General features: G+C 40.2%; 1 long non-coding RNA gene across 1 annotated transcript; it reads left to right on the top strand.

Annotated features, from left to right (window-relative positions):
• The first annotated feature begins 10,679 nt into the window (after positions 1-10,679).
• LOC134223943 (uncharacterized) lies at positions 10,680-11,496 on the top strand. The gene is made up of 4 exons (XR_009982781.1): positions 10,680-10,744; positions 10,862-10,942; positions 11,010-11,129; positions 11,201-11,496. It is a non-coding gene; the product is annotated as an uncharacterized LOC134223943 (long non-coding RNA).
• The last annotated feature ends 1,358 nt before the right edge of the window (positions 11,497-12,854 follow it).

The following is a 12,854-nucleotide window of genomic DNA, read 5'->3' as shown; positions in this document are numbered from 1 at the left end:
CATTTGGCCATATAGGACATTTGACCTAATTGACATTTGGCATAATAGGACATTTGGCCGAATAGGACATTTGGCCGAATAGGACATTTGGCCGAATAGGTCAATTGGCTGAATAGGACCTTTGGCCGAATATGACATTAGGCCGAATATGACATTAGGCCGAATAGGACATTTGGCCGAATAGGACATTTGGTCGAATAGGTTCTTTGGCCGCGAATAGGTAATTTGGCTGAATAGGTGAATTGGCTGAATAGGACATTTGGCCTAATAGAACATTTGGCCGAATAGGACATTTGGCCGAATAGGACATTTGGCCAAATAGGACATTTGGCCGAATGGGACATTTGACTGAATAGGACATGTGGCCGAATAGGACATTTGGCCGAGGCTTTGGGACAGTTCGTCGAATGACATTTCGTCGAATGACGTTTAGTCGAATGACATTTAGTCGAAAGTACATTTGGTCAAAGGGACATTTGGTCGAATGGACATTTAGTCGAAAGGACATGAAGTCGAAAGGACATTTAGTCGAATGGAAAGTTAGTCGAATGTTGAAAGTGATTTGTCGGTAATAGGTATTAGTTAAATGGATAATTACTCAAAAGCTTTAGGTTAAATTTGAATAAACAATCTACAAGATACATTGATAAACTGATTAGAGGAATTTAGTGGACGTGAGGAAGTTCAATAAGCAGTGGAAAAAACGAATACGGATGCCAGTGAGGATTTTTCACCATAGCTAACAGCAACTTGTGGAGCTGGTGGATTATAGAAAAAATGAAAACCTACAGAAATAGCAAAATATTAGGTACTGATGGTGAAATACCCTCTTATTTATTTTTCGGCACATGGTCCAAAACCAATGATATCAATGTAATTTTGCCAATACTTCATAATGCTTCATTGTAGTCGGCTTTGGAACATTTAGCCTAATGACATATAGTCAAATGACATTTCATCGAAAGGACGTTTAGTCGAATGGAAATGGTTTTCTTATTCTTTTCATTGAAACTCTTTCTTTCACTCAATATTTATACAATAATCAGTTCAGAATAAAATTCCAACCATAATTCGAATAAATGGTCATATGACCTAATCTATTCGACGTTATGTCTATTTACGAAACATCAACCGACTGGTTTTTTTTTTCACCAGGTGAAACAGATTCATCGTAGCCTAGGATCCTAGATCCTAGATCGTAGCAGGTTAGAGGGGTTCGCTAAAGTCAATATCCAGTCGGGAATATTCTCGGAACAAACGTCATTCGACCAAATGTACGAAGATTCTTCATTCTAGAATCTGATTTGGGCTAAATGTCCATTCAATCAAATGTCCATTCGACGTAGTGTCCTTTCGACCAAATGTCCTGCGTCTCTAGTGGATTGAAAAATCATTTTCAACTAAATGTCCCTTCGACCAAACGTCCATCCGACGTAATGTCCTTTCGACCAAATGTCATTCGACGAAATGGTATAGATTCTTTGGCCGAATAGGACATTGGCCGAAGAGGTTATTTGACATATTATTTGGCTAAATTGGTCATTTGACCGAAGGTCTTCGGGAAAATACGTAAGACACGCGTTGATTGTCCGTTTTTGTATCATAATATAGAACATAAAAAGTGTTTCAGTGATTAGAATAAATGGTAAGCTGATCTCCATAACCTGTGTAACAATAATGAGATTTTTACCATTATATACGTGCCAGAGTCAAACTGATTCAGTTTTGATTCAGAAAGTTTGAATACACTTCAGATATCTCTATGATATGTGGGTGTACACATGCGGGGCTTATTGTAAACGACTATAACTTTGGAATGCTTGCGTTCTTGAAATGGGCTATAGGAATTGCAATAGAGCTAATATTCTATCCATAATGCCACTGCCAGACAGTGGGGGTTAGATTGGAATAACACACACAGGACCCTCCTTAGCCGTGCGGTAAGACGCGCGGCTACAAAGCAAGACCATGCTGAGGGTGGCTGGGTTCGATTCCCGGTGCCGGTCTAGGCAATTTTCGGATTGGAAATTGGCTCGACTTCCCTGGGCATAAAAGTATCATCGTGTTAGCCTCATGATATACGAATGCAAAAATGGTAACCTGGCTTAGAAACCTCGCAGTTAATAACTGTGGAAGTGCTTAATGAACGCTAAGCTGCGAGGCGGCTCTGTCCCAGTGTGGGGATGTAATGCCAGTAAGAAGAAGAAGAAGAAGAAGAAGAAGAAGAAGAAGAAGAAGAAGAAGAAGAAGAAGAAGACACACATAGGTCATTTGACCGAACATGTCATTTGGCCGAACATGTCATTTGAAAAGTGAGAAACGAGGTGTGAAAGTGAGACGTCTCACTTATCACTCTTCATTTCTCACTTCTCACTGTTAAAAGTGAGTAGTACAAAGTGGGTAGTGAGGCGTCTCACTACACACTTCGTGCTTCTCACTTTTTACAGTGAGAAATGAGGAGAATTGAGACGTCTCACTTCTCACTCCTCATTTCTCACTTCTCACTGTAATAAGTGAGAAGCGTGAAGTGCGTAGTGAGATGTCTCACTTTTCACACCTCATTTCTCACTTTTCAATAGACCTTTTCGGCCAAATGTCCTGCTCGGCCAAATGACATGTTCGGCCAAATGACATGTTCGGTCAGATGACCTATCCGGCCGAATGTCATTTTTGGCCAAATGTCCTATTCGGCCAAATGTGCTATTCGGTCAAATGTCTTATTCGGCCAAATGCCATATTCGGCCGGATGGCCCTTTCGGCCAAATTCCTATTCCAATTGACCAATTTTGACCAGATGGGTTTCGGCATAATGGTTTGTTCGGCCTAGTGACATTCGGCCAAATTGCGTTTGGTCGAATGGTTTTCGGCCAAATGGCTTTCGACCGAATGGGTTTCGGCCAAACGACCCATTCCCGTTTTTTTTTCTTGCGTTGAGTTCATTTTCGGCTGTTAGTGCTTTCTTGTACCGATCTTTTTTCAACCTGGTACGCGATACCAACATTTTTCTCATCTGTCAATCTCTGATACTCTACATAGAACCAACCCGTTGAGGTTTGCCTCTGCGCAGTCTCTATTGCTTCTCGTGCTATTGTGCTCATTGATCCATACTCTCACGTATAGTTGATGTTGTCGCTAAGGTTGATTGCATTTATCCGTTCGTTGAGTCGATTCTTCTTGCACCGACAATCGCTGGGATCTGACGTTCGATACAGTTGATCATGGTTGATCGAATTTTACTGACAACGAGGTAGTGATCAGAGGCCATGTTCTTACCTTTGAACGTCCGCGGGTGTCTCAAGGTGTGCTTTCGGAAATTCAATAGCACAAAGTATGCTACGGATTGTCATCCGTCTGGAACCTCATGATTCGTATAATTGTTTTTTCCAGTCAATTAATTGTTTCGCCTTAGGCAATTTTTTCAGTGAAGTGAAGTGAAGTCGGTGGCACCAATCTCCCAAATTGAGCCGACGTTCTGATACCTGATACTACTGATTATCAGCCCTCTGGCAGCAGCAAAATTTACAAGCCGAGGACGTTGGTATTGGCAGCGGACCGAAGCCTCTCTTTACCGATTATTGGGGGGATAAAGTCTTCTCTACTGACTTGAGTCAAAGACTTTACCTGAGCGTTAGCGTCTCCAATAACAATTTTCATGTAACGCTTTGGGCACTTTCCATAGGCTTTATCAAGACATTTATAAAACGCGTCCTCCAAGTCGTCGGATTTATCGTTTGTCAGGACGTAGATTTTTTTTTTGTTAAACATCTTGGCTGTGCATATGCACAGCACATGTTTCGAGTTTCGAGTCGTTGGTCGTGGGATGCACGGCTCTGCAAATTCACGTTCTCCGTATCTGGGCTATCGGACTTGTTTGATAGCTGCCACGTTCACTCCAACCTTCTGCAGTCCACGAACCAGAAGACTCACTTCAATTAGGTACATTACAGGTACTGAGTTTCCAATCATAGTTCTTATTGTGTTGTCGGTCGGTTGCCAAAAGTAACGTTCTTTTTCTTCTTTCTCTATTTTCTTGGAATTTAAAAGGCTGCAGTAAGCCACCTTACCAGAATTGAGTTACCCAAATGCCATCTTAGCTAGAGCTGACGTGATATGGTGAGACAGTGTAATATGCCCTCTAGGCTTCCTGCATCTTCTCAATAATGTTGAATAGCAGACTCGAAAGACCAGAACCTTTTTTTATTTTTTATATTGTCTTCAATAGGGAGACTTTCAGCCCGAGGCTGGCTCGTCTCCGAAGACCATAACCTTGCCGTAACCCTCTGCGCTTTTCAAAGGGACTCGAGAACGCCCTTGAACTCGAACTACGCACATAACCCGATCCGTTGTTTCCGTGATCAACCGTATCAGTTTATTCGGAATTCCGTATTCATGCATTAGCTGCCATAGCTGGACTCGATCGATTGTATCATATACGGCTTTGAAGTCGATTAATAGATTATGTGTGGGCACGTTTCGGGTGGAAAATAGTACTTATTCTTCTTTCAGTCAATGATTATCATCTAATTAAAATAAATGAATTAAACATCCAATGAAACTTTAGCAAAAGTTCGGAGTATGAGATGAAAAAATACGATCGAAAAAGTCGATGTTGTGAATGTCAAATAATGGTTGGCAAATATTACTTGGCTCTAATCTAATCAGTCTGTGCTATAGTGACTGTTCCGCCACCGGTGAATTGCGAACCACCTGGCAAGCTGGTCATAGAGGTGTGCGCACATTCGACAGGCTGACATGCAAAATGGAAAAGTTTTGCCCGTTCATTCCTACATCAATCCCGTTTGTGTAGAATAAATTTGCAATGATGTTTTGAAATTGTTTATAAAAGCACGCGCTCGCTCCATCAACATACAATCAGCTGCTGCCGCGCGCGCAAAATTCGTCCCTTTCGGTGTAACTTTTGTGCTGACGCTAGGTTGACACATCGAGCTCGTAATGCTGAGTATGCATCCAGGCTTCAATCGTATACCGGCATATTTGAAGCCCCGGAGACATTCTGTTTGCTCGAGCACATGTCAGAGCGAAGTGGTAAAGAATGATGTAGTTTGTGCTGGAAGTTCCATACGTTTCGAGATGGTATGGTGGTATGCTTGATGTGCTGAGGAATAGTTTGTTTAGGCAATGTCAGTCGTTCGGATTTCAAACATGATCTACTCTGATCGGCTACTTTTCTGCATCTTAGTTCTGAATTACTTCTATCAATTATATACGTGTTGGATAATATTGTACGATACCCCAAGGATATAAAAAATAATCGAATGCGGTGATTTCGAATTTATCATGATTTTTTTTTTTAAATTAAACGAACGCACTAAATAATGCTCAACGGTAATGTGCGTCCAGACTACAATCTTTATCACTTGACCTAGAGTAACTTGAAATCGAGGTTCACATATGTATTTAGTTGGTGATTGGGCTTAATTTTGGAAGATTTTGTTCGAAATCTATACGACATGCTCTAGCTTGAGGCAGCATGCGTTCAAAATCTTAATGTGAGAGTACTGAAATTCGATTAATAATTTAGAACGACTAATCAAGAAACGGTGTCGCTGAGCAAAAGCTTTCGAGTATTCCTTTTAGTTATACCTATATATTTTCTTTTCGCCTGTGCCTAATCAGTGTAATGAATAACAAAAATCCCATATCATTTTCTATACAAACTTGAAATGGCCTGTGATAAGTCATTTTTCAATGATATTCAGAATACGAGACAGGATCAGATGAGCGTGGTAGAGCAAATGGTAAAACCAATGCAATGGTCATGCTATTTATTACGACTACCTGATTCATCTACTCTATCTGATAGGTATATGATGCTTTTTCGTTTTCAAACCATCAAGTAATCGAATCGAAGTAGCCGAGACATCATTACCAGATTTTGGAAAATGTCACTTTGTCCTCCGTTTGACATTCCATTCTTCCCTGCTATAAGCAAAATCAAACTGAATGAAACTGATCCCTTTGAATTATCTCAAGATAGTAACTTTCGCCAGAATAATGCCACAATCCCGGCTATCATTTGGAGTGAGCTTTTCCCAGCACGCCCTGAAGTCACCAACGTTTTGAAGAACTCGCAACTTCCAGCGGGATTCTCCGACAGCTCGTTAATTCAAAAAGATGACTCAAAGTCAAGCTTTGATTTCCGTTTGCTCATACCGATCATCTTGATTCTTCTCTTGCTACTTCTGTTCTGTCTTTGGTGTCTTATAAGAAAGTGTTGTAAAAACTCAAGACCATCGAAAATCCAATCGGACATAGAGATCCCTATCCATCCCGTTTTGCCAGTGGTGGCTACCGCCCTAGAGAGACCAAACTCACCGAAAGGAAATCGATACCTGTCCAAATATCAGGGATTCAATGGACTGCAGGATGTGGCTCAGATGAGACCCAATGTTTATCTTCCCTTTGGAGTGATTGATGTGCCACACCAGATGTGTCAACCAACTATTTGTAATTTGTGTAACAACTCTGTGTGATTACTATTTAAAAATAAATGAGATAAAGCATGTGATTGTTTTGAGTTTTTAATTTGTCACATGAAAAGTAGCACTAAATGCCAATAGATAAGCGACTTATAATTTAGGATTCAATCTGTTATTGGTCAGAAATAGTGGAATTGTACATTGAATCAAGTGGACGGCTGATTGGGATTGGACAATCATTTTCACTATGCAAGTTAACTCAACGATTAAAAAAACATCCGATATGTCGTCACATTCAGAATATCAGCAGTAATCTGCACTGTTATGAGACCGTGTTTACCTCTGCGTCTCCACAGAAATCACAGGAAGTTTTTTCCTCAATGGAAACATTGTAGAAAATTTAGATACGTTAGATCCAAGGAGGTAACCAGAGGGGGACAGGGAAGGGCCGTGGACCATCCCTAAATGGTGGGAAGTTTAATATAAAAGATATAAATAAATTTTCATCACTTTATACATGAGTGCCGAATTGGGATCCAATCATGTACAGAAATACTTGGTTGAAATTCAAAGGAATACCAATATCCGAAAAACATGAAACATTGGACGTCATTAAATCGATTTTTGGCATCACCGACCGGGGAATACAAGCGATGCGGTGCACCATAAAAAGAAATGGTAGTCGGTAGTGGTCGAAATAGAATCGGCAGCTGCGACATCACTTGCAGGCTTGCCTAGGATGTGGTGGGGTTTGACAGTGGGCTCTGTAAAATTCCTATAAAAAACTGCATGTATCCGCAAGTAGGCCCCACCAAAGCGACCGTGTGCCACTCAAATCGTACAAGCCCAAGTCCTGGTGTCAGGTGGAACGCTAAACAGCCCTGACACAACAGCCCTCCGACGAGACAGGAGGTTTGCGCAGGCCCAATAAGCCGCCTGAAAAACCAATAATTACGAACAATATAAGAAATAATGCAACTCGATATAATCGGCAAAGACCTAGGCGACGAATGGAACTGCAAGTCGCTATGTGTCGCAGGTTGCGACAGGATGATCTACGATGAATTACATCCCCGCAACTTCGACGTCGTGGCGCTGCAGGAGATTTGCTGGACAGGACAGAAAGTGTGGAAAAGCAGGCATCGAACAGCTACCTTCTTCCAAAGCTGTGACACCACCAACGAGCTGGGAACCGGCTTCATAGTGCTGGGAAAGATGCGCCAACGTGTGATTGGGTAGCAGTTCCGAGGGTAAATTCTCCTCCGACATCACGAACGTCCACACTTACCGCAGTGCGAATATTGATTTTTTTATTAAGCAGTTAGTGGAAGAGAAGAAGAGGAGAAGAAGTTTGAACTCGTTATTATAGAACCTCTGCTTTCGCACAGTAAGCAACTTCTTATTTGCGATCATCGCGGATCTACCGACAGTCGCTCTCCTTCTCCATCTTCTTAATTGGTATGACATTCTTCACTGGGACATTGCCGTCTCGCTGCTGAGTGTTCATTCAGCACTTCCACAGTTATTCACCGCGAGGTTTCAAGTTACCATTTTGCATTTGTAATATCATGAGACCAACAAGATCATACGTTTATGCTCAGGGAAGTCGAGCCAATTTCCAAACCTAGACCGGCAATGGGAAATGAACCCAGCCACCTTCAAAATGGTCTTGCTTTATGGCCGCGCATCTTACCGCTAGACTAAGCAGGGCCTCAGACAGTCGCTCTACTTCCAGCAATTTACTGCGCCTCACGTCTTACGTCACAAACAGTCTGACAATTAGTCTTTGGTCTGACAGGACTGGCTCAGGTGTTATACTGACCTATCTGCAGCCTTTGATAAGATGAATAACTCATAAGCTATTGCAAAACTGGACCTATTCGTAGGTAGCGGCAGTCTCCTGAACTGGTTCCAATCGTATCTTTTAGACCGGCATCTGATTGTAGTTATAGGGGAATGCAGATCTCAAAGTTTTCATGCACCATCCGGTATACCACGAGGGAGTCATCTGGAATAACTGATCTTCCTGAGCTATTTCAATAGTGTTATCACTTGTTTATCAAGAGAACTCGGTCGTCTTAAGCAGATGACCTTAAAATATGTTCGACAATACATTATTGCATTGACGATTGTCAGCCTTTACAACTTCAACTTGATTGCTTCGCTAATTGGTGCTCTTATTACCGAATGGTAATAAACGTGACCAAGTGCTCTGTCATAACGCTTTCAACCTTCTTAGCAAATAAATAGAGCGAGTGAGCAATGCGATGGACCCTGACGTCACCCTAGACTCGCAACTAATGTTCAAGCGGCATATCCCATTCATTTTGGAAAAAGTATCGACAAAGCACTCTGGGATTCATCTTCAGAAGTGCAAATAATTTCAGCAATGTACACACTTAATTTTTTTACCGGGATCTCAGCAAAATGTTGAACTTTTACCGAGAATCGCACAGCCGTGCCCCAGCAAACATGTTTTTTTGCCGAGATTTCTGTCAAAATTGCTGATAATCAGCAAATAATTTGCGGTAAATCAGCTAACAAACGCTATTTTTGCCGGAATATCAGTTATTTATTTTGCTGGCGCACGGCTGTGCGGATTTTTGCCGAGCTGTAGAAATAAAAACTGAGTGTGTAGGTGCCATGTCTATATCTTAATATTCTCTATTGATCGCTAGTGCGCTCCACTCTAGAGTATTGTTCTGTTGTCTGAAGTGCAGCTTACAACAACGGTACTAAAGGAATAGAATCTCAATTCAACGCTGTTTCCTTCGATGCACTTGGTTTTGAAGCCAACGCCAATTGATCAATTTGGAGCTACTCCGCTCGAAGAGAGATGTCGATAAAGCCATGATGATCGTTGATACCTTTCAGGCACGAATCAATTTTTAATTTATGCTGGAACAATAGACTTAAACGTGTAGTCAAGTATTTTTCGAAACAGGCATATGTTGGAACTGCTACTACGTCGTACAAATTACGGCACGCACGGTACTATTTGTGAACTACATCGTCTTTAATGTGATTAAACAATTTATGCCGATGAATTTCAAATTTACCACATGTTTCTACTACTATTTCCAAAAGTCTAAATCTAACGTACTAATTTTTGTACCGTGCTGAAGTTTAAGTCAATTCTCCAGCATTATGAAGCAAATTACCTTTATATTTTCTGGTTTGTTGATTTTTATCGGTGATAAAAAAACACAATTTACATTTTTTAATAACGTTTCGGCTTACTCCATTCAGCCATCATAAGATTTGTGATAGAATTTTATTGCTTAGTTCAAAATATTCAAATTAATTACAATTTTCTTTTTTCCCACTTACATTGGAAAACGTATACTTGCCACCAGTGTTGTTCAATAACAAACCCCCCTGAGTCTAATACTATCGAATTTCTTCTATGTGTTGTACCATGTGCGTCATCATGTCTACCGAGTTGCTGTTCGTTTGTGTAACGTTTGTGTGCACACTAGTGCGTTGTACGCCGAGTCAATTCCACCGCATTCTCGTTGTAGGTTCACCGTTGTATCGTTTCCCATCATCTTTATGTGCAAGGCCTCTGCGATGATTCTGCTCACCTGGTTTTATATCCGTTCCAAAATTTCCGTATTTCCAAAATCAAGATTATGTCCTTCTATCATATAGTGTTGTGTCAAGCCAATCTTTGCTTCCTTTTTCCTTATGCTGGTTCTATGTTCATTGGTTCATGTTTCGGCCTGTTTGTCCCACGTAGACTTTGTTGTCACCTGCACCGCAGGGAATTGGGTCCTAAAGCCCTCCCTCGTTTATGGTTGCAAACGATAGTGCATCGGTCAAGAAAACTTGAACCGATGTTTTAAAAATTCTGATAAAAGTCTAAATCAGTAAAAATAATATTTTTGTGATTAAGACATTTTGAGGCAAACCCCATAAAAAATTTGACAGCTCCGAAATTTCACCATCATCCGACGAAATCGGGTACCTTCCAAATCGACCTATTTTTCCACCGACGACGTCGATTGTCGTAGGCTACATGTTTTCGTCGCCAGACTTATTGAACGATTAAGTCGCGAGCAATCGGTTGCCTATTTAATCGGTTAAATAATCGATTGATTGTTTATTTGGTGCTTATGGTGCTTATTTTGATTGTTTGATTGATACATAGATGAAATCGGATGGCTGTGTTCATGAACATAGAATAAACAAAGTAAGTATATGATATTTAATTATTGAAATACATATGACCTAATTTGTAAGATTTTCAGATCGAGCTTCACTCAGGAACGTTCCAAAACATCAAGGAAAGTCGGTTAATCAAGGTAAGTGATCAAATGTAGTTCTGTTCAAGTTTTAATAATTCAAGCAGGATACTTCATTTTATGTCGCCACCAATGAGCAAATCAGACATTCCAAAAAGTATAATATTTCCATTTCAGGCGAATCATCATTTGTTTGGTGTGCTCATTTGTATCGGAATAGATGCCATCATTAGGTAGAAAGAAAAAAGGCTATTTAAGGTAAACTGTGGATTAATGTTTATAGTGCTGAGTCACTTTCACTATACCATTCCTTCATCATTTTCAGAAGTTGGAGAAGGATGGTAACACAGAGGAGGTCAGAAATACCGAATACCCTATATTGAAATCCCTAAACTCATTGAATCCTAAAGAATTCGGTGCTATGATACCCAGAAGCCCTACTAATGTAAGTCTTAAGAAATTTCTTGTACTTCACTCAATCAAGTAGCTATTAATTTAATAATCAACTATTTTCAGCTATCGACCTAAACCAAGCAGGTCAGTATAAGAATGAGTCCATTTCATCCACCGACCTGGACCGAATCGAGAACTGTCACTCATGCCACCCATTTTAATAAATCGATTAAACCCTCGATTTCGTTTCTTTTTCCTGTGTTTCATACCGATTAATCTATGGATTTATTCGGATCTGCTCTATGATAAAATTTAATGAACAGATCAAACACCATATTTCGTCTATTTTCATTATTTTTTACACCTATCAATCTATATATTTAGTCGTATATGCTTCATGATGAAATATAATAAACCGACAAAACACCCTATTTTGCCTGATTTAATTATTTTCTACACCGATTAATCTATAAATTTAGTCTGATCTGCTCCGTGCTGAAATTCAATAATCCGATTAATCACCCTATTTCGTCTGGTTTCGTCACACATAATTTAAAACGAAATTGACCTATTGCTTATTCGATTTAGTTGATGTTCGTCTAGCGATTTCGTTTGTCGTCGCGTCGGTGGCGTCCCCTGTAAAATTCCCATAAGGCTCGGTGAAACAATCTACAAATTCGTCGGGAACAAAATCGGACGACCCTACCGACGTGAACCGATTTAGTCTTGGGGAAAGTCGGGAGGATTTTTTATGGGGAATTTTGAGCTGTGCACCATTTCAGAACGAATCAACCATCAGCCCAAAACGTCAGGCCCATATATTAACTGTCAAAGGTTGAGTCAAGTGCCCTGCGGTGTTTCGCTAGTGCGTTTGAATCATATTATTCTGTACGTCAAACAAGACCGAAAATGCCGAGGAAGCATTTTTCATCTATTTTCAAATTTCAAATTAAACAATATTCCTTTCGATTTTTGAGTCAAAAGAAAACTGAAGCGTTCACGATGATTAACTTCATCGTTTCCTGAAAGAAAATCGGAAATCGATTCTTAATTTTAGGACCCAATTGCATACACTACATTTTTGGTTTTGTTTTTTGGAATCGGGTCTTTTAGTTTGCTGAATACGGTGTGTTTAGTTTTGTTTCTTGGTTGGTATGCTAGTGTAATGTTATGCTTTTTGAGAACTTTTGACAATTTCTCACTCAAAAATGGTGTCGAGTAGCGGACTGTATCGGGGTAGGTACGAAGTGGAATACGGAGATCCTTCTTAAATAAAACACTTAGCTTAATTTTAACACTAGATTTACTGCTCCATTTTTTAACAAAGATTTGGTAACATTAATAACGATTATAAATTGCTCCCGATCGCGAAGAACCCTGAATGCTAACTGATCGCACACAAAGCTTTTTCTCCCAGCTTCATGCGCGCTAAAAATTCTCTTTTCTGCAAAGCTCCCTCATCCGTGCTGCCAAACAAATCGAAGACAGGACGCAGCCCGAACACATGGTATGTATGGCGTTGACACGTATTTCGTTTCGTTCCTATTGTCGTCATTTTGCTGTAGAGTGTTGTAATGCTGGTGGGTTCTGTGTTTATGCATCTTATTAATGAACCATTGTGGGTAATGATTCTTTATAAGAAATCGCCTTACTGTTGTGATGATGTTGTGTCTTTCTGTTGCGTCTGTTAATTTAATTGCTCGGTTAATGACCTTTACCTTGCTTTATCCTTATGCTCGTTATTGGTCTTCTAACTCATGTTCTTTTTCTAAACGAC

Source organism: Armigeres subalbatus, chromosome 3 (genome assembly GCF_024139115.2).
Source record: "Armigeres subalbatus isolate Guangzhou_Male chromosome 3, GZ_Asu_2, whole genome shotgun sequence".
NCBI classification, from domain to species: Eukaryota; Metazoa; Arthropoda; class Insecta; order Diptera; family Culicidae; genus Armigeres; species Armigeres subalbatus.
Note: the sequence above shows the minus strand (reverse complement) of the source record. Positions and strands in the feature narration are given on the sequence as shown.